Below are 15698 nucleotides of genomic sequence, written 5' to 3' on the forward strand. Positions count from 1 at the left end.
TGTTATTGATTTGGTTGTTGTTGGGATTGTTATTGTTGTTGGAACGGTTGTTGTAGTTGTTGTTGTTGTTGGGACGTTTGTTGTAGTTATTGTTAGGATTGCGGTTATTATTGTGATTGTTGTTGCGGTTGTTGGGATAGTTGTTGCGATTGTTATTGTTGTTGTACTGGTGATTCTTGTCACCGTTTTCCTCCCACTTCCTCTTGAGTTGTTTCGTGTTGGCTTCTTCGGCCGCCTGTTCTTTAATTCTTCCCTCAATCTGATTTATGAGTTTATGAGCCATTTAACTTGCGTTTTGTATGGAAGCGGGCTCGTGTGAACTCACATCTTCTTGAATCCTTACTGGTAACCCTTTTATAAACGCGTCGATCTTCTCCTCTTCATCTTCGAACGTTCCTGGACATAATAGGCACAACTCTATGAATCGTCGTTCATATGTGGTAATGTCGAACCCTTGTGTTCGTAACTCTCTAAGCTCTACCTTGAGCTTATTGACTTCGTTTCTAGGACGGTACTGCTCGTTCATAAATTGCTTGAATGCTGACCACGGTAGTGAGTAAGCTGCATTTTGTCCTACCTGTTCAAAATAGGTGTTCCACCACGTTAACGCAGTACCTGTGAAGGTATGCGTAGCATACTTAACTTTGTCCTCTTCAGTACACTTACTTATGGCAAACACTGATTCGACTTTCTCGGTCCACCGTTTCAATCCAATTGGTCCTTCGGTTCCATCGAATTCCAAAGGTTTGCAGGCAGTGAATTCTTTGTAGGAGCATCCTACACGATTTCTTATGGAATTAGTTCCACTACTAGAACCAGAGTTATTATTGTTATTTTGCATTGCAGCCTGCACTGCGCCTATGTTCGCAGCAAGAAAAACACGGAAGTCTTCCTCGCTCATGTTCAAATTCTGACGAGTAGTCGGTGCCATTTCCTTCAAAAATAGTCAAAAGAATTAAGTTAATCATATAGAATTTTAAGAGTAGTCAATAGTATTTCGTAGCATAGTATGAACTCATTTATAAAAGCTTTTTCTTCATATTAGCGCTATATAGTTTTTAATTCGGGTAGTACCTACCCGTTAAGTTCATACTTAGTAGCTAATATACAATTCAACTACTACTATTCCATATGAAAAACTGATTGTAATAAAATTTCGCGTTCAAATTTTATATTATATTTTACAACTTACAATACCGCTATTGTACATTTAGGATGAAATATAGCACATAATAACTTTGCTACTCAGCAGCTACAAAGGAAATTCTAGTTAATACGCAAGTTGTTCAGCAAAAGAAATAAAGACACGTAATTCAAAAGTCCAGAAACAAGTCATGCATTCTGGTTTTACTAAGATGACTTCCCATCCTTGGTCTTGTGGAAAGTAACCGTTATGACATTTGGCTAGGCAACATGTTGTAATGTCGTCAAAAGGACGAGGGTTTCGTAATGTCCAACAGCCCCGTAATAATCTAAAAACCTTCTTTCTCACCCCAACTACTGAAACCGTCACTTGTGGGAATGTTTTATTTAAAAGTTGTAATCCGATGTTCTTCTTCTCACTTTGGTAAGAAGCGAACATCACTAACCCGTAAGTATAACATGCTTCTTTATGTTGCATGTTAGAAGCACTTTCTAACTCACGAAATCCTATGTTGGGATATGTTGAGTCAAAATAGGTTCTTAACCAGTAGCGTAAAATTGCATTTGGGTTCCCCGCATTTAACGCTTTAAAGAAAACAAGACGTAACTTACGGTCTCCCCAATGTGATATACCCCACCTATCAAAGGAAAGCCTTTTATAAACTAAGGCATTTCTGGAAAGTCTTTCAAATGTTTGACAAGTTAATTTCGCCATAACTAAATGTGCTGATGAATTCTGACCGACTCTAGACAAGATTTCCTCAATCATATCCTCTGGTAGATCTTCTAAAATATTCGGTTGTCTACCCATAACGTCCATTTTGTTTTTATACTGTAAAATAGACAAGGATTAGATTCGTAAAAGATAATTAACAAATAATACAAATAATTTTTACATAGAGCATAAAAGTACAAGCACACTACAATACATATAATACACAATATAATTACAACCCTCTAATCTGAATAACTGGTTTTTTCTTCTTCTGACTTGGTTCATTTTTCTAATTTCTAGGGATATATGGTGTTCCTCTAATACGAGCCATCATTTTCCACAATGGTTTAGAAAAACCTGGTGGTTTAGAGGTTCCCGGGTTATTGTTACAATTTAGGAAATACGGATTTTTCCGATACATATAAAGTTCATCGGGGTTGGAAACAGGTTTCTCTATTTTTATACCTTTTCCCTAATTATTTTCTTTTGCTTTATTAAATTGGGTCGAGGTAATTTCTATAACATCATCGGAATCCTCGTCGGGATCCGATTCATCGGAAAATTGGTAATCTTCCCAATAATTTACTTTCTCGGCGGAAACACCATTGACCATTTTTAACTTTGGTCCGTTGGTTGAGGATTTTCTTTTATTTAATCGATTTACTGTAGATATCAATATTTCTTCCTCCGGAACCTCTTCCTCTTCCGGTTCCTCTTCTTCCGGTTCTTCCTCTTACGGTTCCTCTTCGGGAATTTGTGAATCTTCCCAAAGTATATTCGACTCTTCATTATTATTAGGTGAGACGATGAGATTTGTACTAGTGGTAGACATCTATCACACAATATCAAACATATTAAGAGGTTAATATATCACATAATAATTACATGTTAATAATATATAGTTTCCAACAAAAGTGTTAAGCGATCGTTTTTAAAGAAAACACGGTCGAAGTCCAGACTCACTAATATATCCTAACAAACTCGATAAGACACACTAATGCAAATTTCTGGTTCTCTAAGACCAACGCTCGGATACCAACTGAAATGTCCCGTTCATATTGATTATAAACGTTCCATATTAATTGATTTCGTTGCGAGTTTTTGACCTCTATATGAGACGTTTTTCAAAGACTGCATTTGTTTTTAAAACAAACCATAACCTTTATTTTATCGACAAGGTTAAAAGGACACCACCTAGATTATCAGAAATGATAATCTAAAAATATCACACTTACACACTACCAATACATATTGGTTTACAATATTAATATGTTACAATAAAGTAAATCTCGAATGCAGTTTTTAACAATATTATACAAACATGCTGACACCAAATCTTGTCCATATATTAGCATGCAATAGCGGAAGCTCTTAATAATCACCTGAGAATAAACATGCTTTAAAACGTCAACAAAAATGTTGGTGAGTTATAGGTTTAATCTATATATCAAATTGTAATAATAGACCACAAGATTTCATCTTTCAATAACATGCAATCTGCATAAAAATCATTCGTATGGTTGAACACCTGGTAACCGACATTAACAAATGCATCTAGAATATCCCCATATATAAATATCAAAGTACTAAAGCAGTTCAAATTCTCTGACTGGGGCTTGTCAATGGCCCATAGATCTATCTTTAGGATTCGCGTCAATTGGTGGCAATTATAATAAACACTAATTCTTAGGTTACCAAGTTCAACAAGGGCGATATCCGGTATAACGATTCAACATAAAATGTAGTTTCAATACTTGTGTCTATTTTGTAAATCATTTTCAAAACTGCATGTATTCTCATCCCAAAATATTAGATTTTAAAAGTGGGACTATAACTCACTTTCACAGATTTTTACTTCGTCGGGAAGTAAGACTTGGCCACTGGTCGATTCACGAACCTATAACAAATATGTACATATATATCAAAGTATGTTCAAAATATATTTACAACATTTTTAATACGTTTTACTGTTTTAAGTTTATTAAGTCAGCTGTCCTCGTTAGTAACCTACAACTAGTTGTTCACAGTTAGATGTACAGAAATAAAGCAATATATATATCTCGAATCAATCCACGACCTCGTGTATACAAGCCTCAGGCTAGATCACAACTCAGAGTATATATAATATTTTGGAATCAACCTCAACCCTGTATAGCTAACTCCAACATTACTGCATATAGAGTGTCTATGGTTGTTCCGAAATATATATATAGATGGGTCGATATGATATGTCAAAACATTATATTCGTGTCTATGGTATCCCAAGATTACATAATATATTAGAATACATGTATAATACAATATGAGTTAGCTAGGATATGATTAATATAGATTTATTACCAATTTTCACGTAGCTACAACAAGAAAAATTATCCAATCTTGTTTTACCCATAACTTCTTCGTTTTAAATCCGTTTTGAGTGATTCAAGTTGCTATGGTTTCATATTGAACTTAAGTTTATGAATCTAAACAGAAAAAGTATAAGCTTATAGTTAGAAATACAGATTACAAGTCGTTTTTGTAAAGGTAGTCATTTCAGTCGAAAGAACGACGTCTAGATGACCATTTTGGAAAACATACTTCCACTTTGATTTTAACTATGATTTTTGGATATAGTTTCATGTTCATAAGAAAAATCTTTTTCACAGAAGAACAACTTTTAAATCAAAATTTATCATAGTTTTTAATTAACTAACCCAAAACAGCCCGCGGTGTTACTACGACGGCGTATATCCGGTTTTACGGTGTTTTTCATGTTTTTGGGTTTTAAATCATTAAGTTAGCATATCATATACATATAGAACATGTGTTTAGTTGATTTTAAAAGTCAAGCTAGAAGGATTAACTTTTGTTTGCGAACAAGTTTAGAATTAACTAAACTATGTTCTAGTGATTACATGTTCAAATCTTCGAATAAGATAGTTATACATATATGAATCGAATGATGTTATGAACATCATTACTACCTCAAGTTTAGTAGGTAAACCTACTGGAAATGATGAAAAAATAACTTGAGCTTCAAAGGATCTTTGATGGCTTGGAAGTTCTTGAAATAGAATCATGACACAAAAACAAGTTCAAGTAAGATTATTACTCGAATTAAGATAGTTATAGTTATAGAAATTGAATCAAAGCTTGAATATTAATACTACCTTGATTTAGAAAGATAACATACTGTAAATAATAAAGGTTTCTTGATCTTAGATGATTGCCAAATGATGGTTCTCACATGGTTAGGTGACTCACATGGGCTGCTAAGAGCTGATCATTGGAGTGTATATACCAATAGTAAATACATTTAGAAGCTGTGTATTATACAAGTACAAATACGAGTGCATACGAGTAGAATTGTTGATGAAAATGAATGAGGATGTAATCGTAAGCATTTTTGTTAAGTAGAAGTACTTGGATAAGTGTCTTGAAGTCTTTCAAAAGTGTATGAATACATATTAAAACACTACATGTATATACATTTTAACTGAGTCGTTAAGTCATCGTTAGTCGTTACATGTAAATGTTGTTTTGAAACCTTTAAGTTAACGATGTTGTTAAATGTTGTTAACACATTGTTTATTATATCTAATGAGATGCTAAATTATTACATTATCATGATATAATGATGTATTAATATATCTTAATATGATATATATACAGTTAAATGTCGTTACAACGATAATCGTTACATATATGTCTCGTTTCGAAATCCTTAAGTTAGTAGTCTTGTTTTTACATATGTAGTTCATTTTTATTATACTTAATGATATGTTTACTTATCATTTAACATGTTTATATATAGTGTATCAATATCTTAAAATGATTCGTATGTAATTAGTAAGACGTTGTTATAACGATAATGGTTATATATACCGTTTTCAAGTTTCTTAATTCAATAATCTCATTTTTATGTATATAACTCATTGTTAAAATACTTAATGAGGTACATACTTATCATAATATCATGATAACTATATATATATATATCCATATGTATGTCATCATATAGTTTTTATCAGTTTTAACGTTCGTGAATCGCCGGTCAACTTGGGTGGTCAATTGTCTATATAAAACCTATTTCAATTAATCAAGTCTTAACAAGTTTAATTGCTTAACATGTTGGAAACACTTAATCATGTAAATATCAATTTCATTTAATATATATAAACATGAAAAAGTTCGGGTCACTACACCCATGACCTCCTTTTATAGCCAAGTCATCCACCTCCAACTTCTTCCTTCCATCGATGTGGGATAACATCCTTCACAAAGTAACCATATCAATTTTTCTATTAAAAACAAAACCAACACATATCTCATAAAATAAGGTATGTAGTTTGTAGATCAACAATACAATATGATAACAAGTTTCAGAAGCCAAATTGATTGGAAAACAGGATTTTACTAAAAAAATTGATGATAATTTGACTTATTGAATAGCAACTTAAACCCAGATTACTGGAAAAATGGTTATTTTTCTAGGAAAAGTCAAAGGTATACAATTTGGAAGAGAATAGAATTTATAGTATACTACGTGGTGAAATAGTATGATGATTATTGCTTAAACCCATTTTGACACACTGACCCACTTATACCAATTGCCTAGCTCTTAGTTTAAATAATGTTACTAAGCATGCATATAAACCACCTAATGACAACAAGTTACATCCAAATCATCTAAACTACAACAATTATTTTTAAACTATATCTATTATATTACTTCTAATGGGCATCCAGGCAGTTTCTAAGCCGATTATTGTTCTATTGATTTAAGCAAACATCATCATAGATGCAGAGCAAGATAAAAGTAAAGAATAGAACACCTATATACTCCATAAATTATAAAAATGTTATAGAAATCAATTATCTTTATTTAAGCATTCACACTAAAATAACCCTAATTTCCATAAATTAAAAACATAAATAATGATAACTAGTGTAATTGACAAGGGACGTATTATACCTGACGAAGCAAGAGGAGATTGGGGACAGATACGACTTCAGTAGCTGTCGGTACGGGAGATAGATCAGTTCCGGGGGTCGGAGAAGGACCTCCGGTGGGAGATGGAAGGTTTAATGAAAGGTTAGAGATGGACGACATTGTAGTTGAAGAACGAAGATGAAGTTGACGAGGTTTAATGGAAGGTTTGTATGGAGTACTTTTTTCCAGTGTGATATAGGGTGTGTTTAACACTTAGACTATTCCTAATCCCGACGGTGATGTAAGAGGTAAATTGTGCACTTTTTGGTGAAAAAGTGAGTTTTTGACTGTGACTGTATTTGACTCCCGTTAATCCAAAATGTCAAGTTTTTGTATCAAATATTTGGAGGGTGATGTGGTATAATCTGATTGGAAATTGGGTGGGAAAAAATAAATAAATAACAAAAATATATTTAATATTAATTGATAATTGGTTGGTTGGACCGTCAAGCTACCGTCAGTTTTTTGACTAACGGACGAAAGCGTCAAAAAGTGACGCTGCGATATCGTGGTTTCTTTCCGTCACTTGTTGCCACCTCAGCTTGACCATGGCCAGCTGACGTGGCGATAAAAGCAGCCTTATGGGATTTTAATAAGTTTTGTTAGGTAGATATAAATAATAGATATTGTGAAAATATAAGCTACAAGTAGTAGCTTATTTACTAGAAAAAAAAAAAGTAAACTTATTAAGTGAATAATAAACTCTAGCTAGTTTATCAAACAGTTATAAAAGATAATAAGTTTCAGCTACCAGCTTTAATTAAAATTAAGATACAGTTCCAACTTTAGTCCATAAACTCCACCTATAAGCTCCAGTTATAGTTAGTTACATCCAAACGCACTCATAATCTGCTCAAACTGTAGCATATGTATTACGTCTTTTCAGGACATACTGCTACATCAGCACTACATCAGTTTTCTCTTTCCATTTCTTTTCCATCACACACTCAACACAAAACACTCTCAACCATGACATACTCCTTCCCATCACATACCCCGCCAAAATTAATTAAATAAATAGGTTACAATTGTTATGGCTTTGGAGTACCAATAAATAGAGCACGAAGTTACATTTGGTTCGTGCTTGAGTATAATATCTGAGGAAAAGTTAGAGGGCAAAGCTTTAGCACATTTTGAGGCGGAGCCGAGGGCATGGCAATGCCAATGGAGCCCTCAAACACAAGGCCAAAGTACAAGTGAAGGCGAAGCCCGTTGGCAACCCTCTAATAGAAACTAATGCCCCGTTTGGCTAACGAAATCCAATGGGATTCCGGCGGAATTGGAATTGAATTTAGACCAACGAATCCATTGGGATTCCGGCGGAATTGAAAATTGAATTTAGACACGTGTCGTGTCTAAATTCAATTCCAATTCTGCCGGAATCTCATTAGATTCCGTAAGCCAAACGGGGTCTAAGATTCGAAGGAATTAATGGTTAATGTTAAACTGTTCGAGTTTACCAAAGGTCATTGGCTTATCGATGTCAAAGTGACCTAGATGTTGCGGGTTCAAGTCCAAGGATGAACGCGGAAAATTCATGTGAATATGAGATTGTCTTTCAAAGGGAAATTGAGAAGACACGTTGGATAATGAAGATGCTTTTCGAAAGGTCATTTGGAAATCGCCGACAGAGGCCGAACTGATCATGTAATATTGTTTACCGGCCAACAAGATTATAAATGATTGGTGTGCACCTATGTTTAAAACTGATGTGCTTTTCGAACTTATTGGTGTATGTCAATACCGAATGCTTTTCCCTTAGCTTAACATATACTCCGTATGTTTTTAAACCAATGCAAACGTTTAAGCCGAAACTATAAACCAAGTACAACCTGCATAGCTATCGAAAATGGTTGTTTGACTTCAAACAAAATAAATACCACGTTTTCTACTGAAATGGCTGCTTGAATACATGTTGATCGTGTTAGGACCATGACTTTGAATTAGTTTGGCAAGTCAAATTTCACGTTTCAAAGAAGTTGATCTTATGGTGTGCTATTGACCCATATACTTCATTTTGTTCTTGGTCAAAGTTTTTACAAAGTCAAACCATATAAAATTCCAACATGTTCGAATTCAGCAATAATTGCCCATGTTTTCTCTGCTTTCATTTTTCAATATAATTAAATTAAAAGGCCTTGTTTTCGATAAAGATTACTAGTTTTTGTCAAATTTTGTAGTAGTGCAGCAATTTCGATCATAATTGTTAGATACATGTTGGTAGTCAATACTTGCTCAAAAGATGAATATTGTAAATGTGAAATAACTGTAATATTTTATGGACAGGTATATACGTGGAATAAGCGACGTGGATATTGAAAACAGCACGGTCCTTGCTTTCTCCACGTCACCTTACGTATTACTCCGTATTTTATTTTGATAGTACAAAATAAATAAATATATTAAGATGTCTGATAATGTAAAAATCAATTTGCTGGGTATACATTCACAACCCTCCTCAGTACATTAAATTCTGACAACCTTCTTACGATCTTGCTACATCATCAACAATCTTCCTATATAATCTATTGATAATTTCATCACTACTAGAACGGTCCTAACATATGGGTAGTAGCTGAGTGATCTTAGAACTTAGCCTCTTAAATACGATTAAAGCTCCAAAAGATTTAAAGTTGGAATTAGCTAAGCAACGTAAATCCTCTCGTGCCAGCGGAAGCTGACCCGTGATGACTTCGAACTGTTCACAAGACGAGTAGTCGTCCTGAAATTAGCAGTGATTATAAAGCGAATTACTCAAATAAATTTAAAAGAAAAAAAAAATTACAGGCAACAAGAAAACAATACAGTAGAACACACAAACTATTTTGTGACAAAAGAAACAAACCAAACACCGTGACAAGACAAATCAAAAATCACGAACAAAACAAACCCAGAAGATGACCTCAAAACAAATGCTATCGTAAGAGCAAACAAGGCAATGGCTTCCGTGAGAGCAAAGCCTAAAATGGCATAACCAAACAATTTAGTATCCAATTACTGACTCCGTGCTACTGAATAGATCAACGAACTGAATATCTTTCCAATTCCTACTTCTCTTTACCACGCGATAGGTCAGCGAAGCGTAAGCGGGCGCGGAGAAGGAAAAAGGCCCCAGAACGCTAAAAGCTGATGGACCAGGGATGGTTAGACTTTTTCGATAGCGTTACTTGGAAGCCTTATACATTAAACCTCTTTATCTCGACCCAGTGCACATTCTTGACCTTCTTCAGTTTGACTTTGGGCTTGAAGTTAATCAACTTTATAACCTCCAAAATCCATCAAAATCACGTCAAAAAAAAAATAGAGAAACCTACAACAACCTTACCACCACAACTCTTGTTCTTCACGGAAAAAACGTAACATAATGACGTGTCAGCCTTCGAACCGTCCAAATAAAAAAACAACACTCAAATCACCTTGGGACCACCACATCTTCGTCTTCCTCTTAATCACGCAACACAAAAGAAACATTTTTGGCCGACATTGTTATTATCTTTTACGGCCTTTGTGAGAAATGTTAATGTTGGTGCATAATCCCGAGTTCTATGATGTAATAAGTTCTATTTGTATTATCGTTTACATTTCAGTCGTGTATAAACATTGTCATTGATACTGTGTGTTTGAATTGATTAAGCAATGACGTAAAATGGTTCGAGCTGTTTGGTTGGCAGCTCAGACCATCGACCGATGGTAGAGACCATCGGTCGAGAGACTATCACCATCGGCCGTAGGTCAGAGACCACCGGCCGATGGTCGCTGTAACTTTATATAAATACGGGTGTCGGGTTACATTGTTATTTTACACACCCTACACCCCCTAGCCGTCGTATTTCGCTGTTACTATTGTCCAAGACCATACCCCAACCGAATACAAACATCTAGGAGTCGATTATATCAACATATTGTTGGTTAGATTGATCCCAAAGTGAAACTCGTATTCGATTCATCCCAGTTTATTGTTTTTCGCCCTTATTCTAGGTTTAATGTTTAATCTAAGGTCCTAGATCGTCTACAAAGTGGTATCAGAGCGTAGGCTTGCTGATCTAAACGTTTTTTAGTCGAATTATGTGTTTTCAATTTTAGGGTTTTTGGTCAAAACGGGTTTGTGATTAAAAGTTGATATTTTTACGTTTAAATCTCGTGTTTTTGTGTTTCTTTGTGTCTCTGGGTGTATTTTCTAGGTTTCTACTGGTTTGGTTTATGTAACGACCCTGGAAATTCCAACTTTTATTTATTAATAATTATTATTATTAATACGTGTGATTAAACGAATGTATGTTATTACATTTACATGTTGCCATAATTGCCCGTACTTGACTTTAATGGCCCGAAACGTCTCTGTGACACACGAAACTCTTACGAATAATATTTTTGAATATTATTTACATTCATGATTAATTTATTAATCATTTTAATTAACTATGGGTACTAGTTAATTACTTGGGCTTTGATTGGATTATTTGTTAGCCCACTCTTCCACATGTGAGTATTAGTTTCAAAAGTAACTAGTTAAGTTTAAGCATATGGAATCTAGTTAACATGTAATTCCCATGCACATACACCTATTGACCAACTTTTTATACAAATACATGAAGAACCTAATAGACTTGCTCCTCCCCCCTTGTTTTTCCTGCTGGCCGTAGCCACTCCTTGTGTTTAGGGAGTTCAAACATTTTTTTGTTGTTGTTGTTACATATCACTTATACTCACACATTTACACACACACTCTTACTTTCATTTTTTTTTCTCCCAAGTTTTCTCTCATCTTCCCTTACTTGTAAGTACCAAGAACATCTTTTTTTTTTCTCTTCTTTCCTCCTTGCTAAAACCGAATTTAAGCACCCCTTTAATCATCATCATTCTTTGTTGTTTCAATCTTTTGTTACTTGTATTGATTACTAGTAGTTGTTTGTTACTTATTTACTTGGTTTCAAGAATCAAACTTACTAGTTTTATTCTTCTTTTATCTTGTAATTACAAGAACACTCAAGAACATAAACTTACTAGTTTATGATTCTACCTTACTTGTTTTAAAAGATTTAGAGTTCTTGTGTTGCAAATCATACTTGTAAGTCATGTTAGTAAACTTTAAAGTTTACTTTCTTAAAGATCAAACTTTGGTTTAAATATTTAAAGTATGAACAACCATGAATAATTTACTTGTTTACTTAGTTTACTTCTTCTTGCACTTTACTTTCATGTAATTAGTTTAAATGGTCAAGTACTACAAGTTAGTCTTGATCTCATTAATCTTGAACTAAAAGTTAACCTTGAAAGTTCAAGAACACACAAATAAGTTTTCTTTAAATATAACTTTGTATACTTATGCTTGATCTAGACTTTTGAGTCTTGGATCTTCAAGATCTAACTAAAAACTATGTTCTACATCTTAAGATCTTGATTAGTTAGTTTATTTTCAAGTTTAGAGTTCAATATTTCTATTATAGTTCATGTAAGTGTCAAACCTAAGACTTTGATGTAACTTTGGTTCATCAAACTACATGCAACTCTTAAGTGAGTTGTGCTTCATGTCTTAGACTTGCACTAGGGTTATGATCGTCAAGACTTGGCTAAGATGATGTAAATACATCAATGAGTTGTACACTTGAAGCTATATGCATCAAGGATGAGAACCATGATGAACATCAAGCACCAAGACCACCGGAACTCACTTAAACTTACTGTTTCTGTCCAAAACCTACTGACCTGCTGTTTCTGTAACAGACTAGCAGACCTGGGCTGTTCTAACCATGATTTTTAAATAGATCTTTTCGAGTAGATAACTTTTAATATAGGACTCGTCTTAATCCGAGTTACGGTTTAGGATTTATGGCCCTCCGATCGTCACTATGTCCTTTAACGTTGTGCAGAAATTTCTGACCTACTCGTACTTAGACCGTCGCCACGGTCAAACAAAGACGAGTTTGCTTCTGTAAACTTTACCACAACTAAAGGACTCATAGATGGAGCCATGGCCACTGGTCTCACCTTAATTCAGTAAGGGTAGAGGCCGTAGTGACTGACTGAAATCAGCTTTTGTTTTAAACTACTTTCATTAACGAAACCTACTTTACACCTTTTGTTAAATGATGAATGATGATGACCCTTAAGACCTTATTTAAATACTTTTAAACCTTTTCGTCGATTTACTGACTTAGTACTATTTGACTTAGGTTGAGGACTTTCGGACCGTTTACTTGCACACCTTTTCCGAACCGACTTTACGACTACATTATCATTGTGAGTTATAGCATTCCCTTTTTACTTTAACTTATTTTGGGAACTGAGAATACATGCGGATTTTATGTTTTACATACTAGGCACGAGTACTTAAACTTATATATGTGTGGGTTATACAATGGCATAAACATTCCCTTTAGCTCGGTAACGTTTAATCATTGGCTTTGAACCGTGAACGCGAATCTTAGATATGGATCCATAGGGTTTGACATCCCCACTCGGGCTAGTCGCGCTAGCAGTCAACGAGTATTTAATACTTCGTAAACATACGCACTCACCAAGTGTACTTTCAGGGGGTATTATTATTTAAACGTTAAGTTAGTTACCGAGTGCCCACGGTTGAGCATATACTTAAACATACCGATTTGGATTACTATTTTGGAACGCTCGTTGTAGCACTGAAATCTCGTGGCCTACTTACATTACTGTTATACTTAAACTATAGCTCACCAACATTCGTGTTGACATTTTTAAGCATGTTTTTCTCAGGTGCTTAAGGTTTGCTTGCTTCCGCTGTACTAGTCATGCTTTGTAGACACCCGCTGCGCTTAGAGATGTCACCGCATGAAACGTTATTTTGCATTCAAACATGTTACTTTTGAAACGATATATTTGTAACGACCTATGGGTCACATACTTTTACTTATGTTTGCTATCCGTAGAAGCATACTTGGGTTGTAAAACATTTGACGTTAGTTATGACGTCACCTTTTGATATGAATGCAAACTCTTTTTGAAATCGCATATAGTACATAACCTTGTAATGATCCTGTTGTTGATGGTATGTACATGATGATTTAGTACGGGGCGTCACATTTGGTATCAGAGCATTGGTTGTAGGGAATTAGGTTGCATTAGTGAGTCTAAGACCGACCCGATTAGGATTCACTAATAGGACTAATCTACAACTTGCTAGTTTACTTGTTTCCGCTGAACTTACTGCATGCTGCCGCCTACTTTTACTGCTATATGTTGTATGCTATTACTTGCTTCCGCTACTGCATGCTATTATTACTTTCGATTGCATGCTACTGTGTTATATTACTACATGCTACTATCTGCCTTTAGCATGTTACCTCGGTATAATACTATTACTATTGCCATGCCACGTGCTGCTGTAAACAATCTAGGCCGCTGTAGTTGTTATGCCTGATTACGCTCTTGCTACCTATCTACTATCCGTTATACCGACTTAGAGAACTTATCCTTCCCGGTTCAGATGTTTTTCTGAACTACTTTCCCACTCGTCTAACCCTAAGAACTAGTAGTGCAATCCACCTGTTACTACTGTTCCACCGTTCCAGAGATCGAAACATTACTTCACGCAATCTAGAAGATTGTTCAGCTGACACATACACTGTACGCTCTCATGACCGTCACTTAACTCTTTCATTCTTCACGACTGCTCAACGATCTAATGACACTTCTGCACTTAAGTCCCTACCACCCCTAGACATTGAAGAAGTCGGGAAGGCATTCCCTTTAACGAGGTCATAGTGTCTTCTACTGATGCTCAGCCATACCCAAGGACTTGGGAGTCGCCTCGAGACATATCGTATCACTACTTGCTACACGTACAACTCGACACGAGACCCAGATTGAATTTCTAGAAAGGAATCTAACGATGTTACTTAAACCCGAATATTTTGAAGAAATTTCAGAGCACTTAGGCATTGATGCATGCCCTATGGAACTTACGCATCCACACCGAGAAACCGTGAGATAAATTATGTAGATTTTATTTTGAGACAACACAGGTAAAGCACCGTTAGATGAAATTGAGTAGAACTTGAAGTGATCACATCACATTGACAATATGAAGTGATATTGGAATGAACGTACGATTTAGTACAATATAATGACGCCAGGCCAGCGTGATTATATTGAAGTAAATCATGCAGAAGTTCCAATGTTACTACATGAGGAATATAAGGTGATCCAGGGAAAATTTTGGCAAGGATCATTTGAGCACACGCATTATAGTCTGTTAAAGGTAGCGAGGAAATAACCACGTAGCCCAGATACTGTACAAGAAGTGCCTTGATTGCAGAATTGATAACCCAAAAATTTGTATTAGAGATCGACACCCTGGACATTTAAGGAAAAAGTTCTCAAATAGGAAAAACTTTGTACTAACTTGTGGTAGAGCAATCGTTATCTCAGTTATAGAAACTCGCATGGATCCTGATTTTGGTTAGGGTACGTTCCATCACAAAGTTTTATTGTTTCGGAGTTGTTTAATACTAGAACGATAGAAACCTTATATCTAAGCACCTTAGCGTTATGAATAATAAGCCATCAACAACCATGAGAGTTAGGTATTCTATAGGACCAGCAAATGGTAAGCTGGCGGAGATAGAGGAATAATTTAAGGTGGTACTTTAAGATTAACAGATGGGTCATTTGGAGATGACCTCCTGTTAACCAAACTTGGGAGTTTTAATGTAGTAGTTGAGAAGGGTTAGTTACCTACGTACAGGCATATGTTATTTGAGAAGATTGATAGAATTTTTTTTCACAATAGTACAGTAAGATTTGATTTGGGATGAACTTTAAGATTAACTTAATACTCATCAAGTTAGGAAGCTTGACGAAATAGTTGGAACGAACTAACTTTCAAGGATG

This window comes from Rutidosis leptorrhynchoides, chromosome 5 (assembly GCF_046630445.1).
Source record: "Rutidosis leptorrhynchoides isolate AG116_Rl617_1_P2 chromosome 5, CSIRO_AGI_Rlap_v1, whole genome shotgun sequence".
NCBI classification, from domain to species: Eukaryota; Viridiplantae; Streptophyta; class Magnoliopsida; order Asterales; family Asteraceae; genus Rutidosis; species Rutidosis leptorrhynchoides.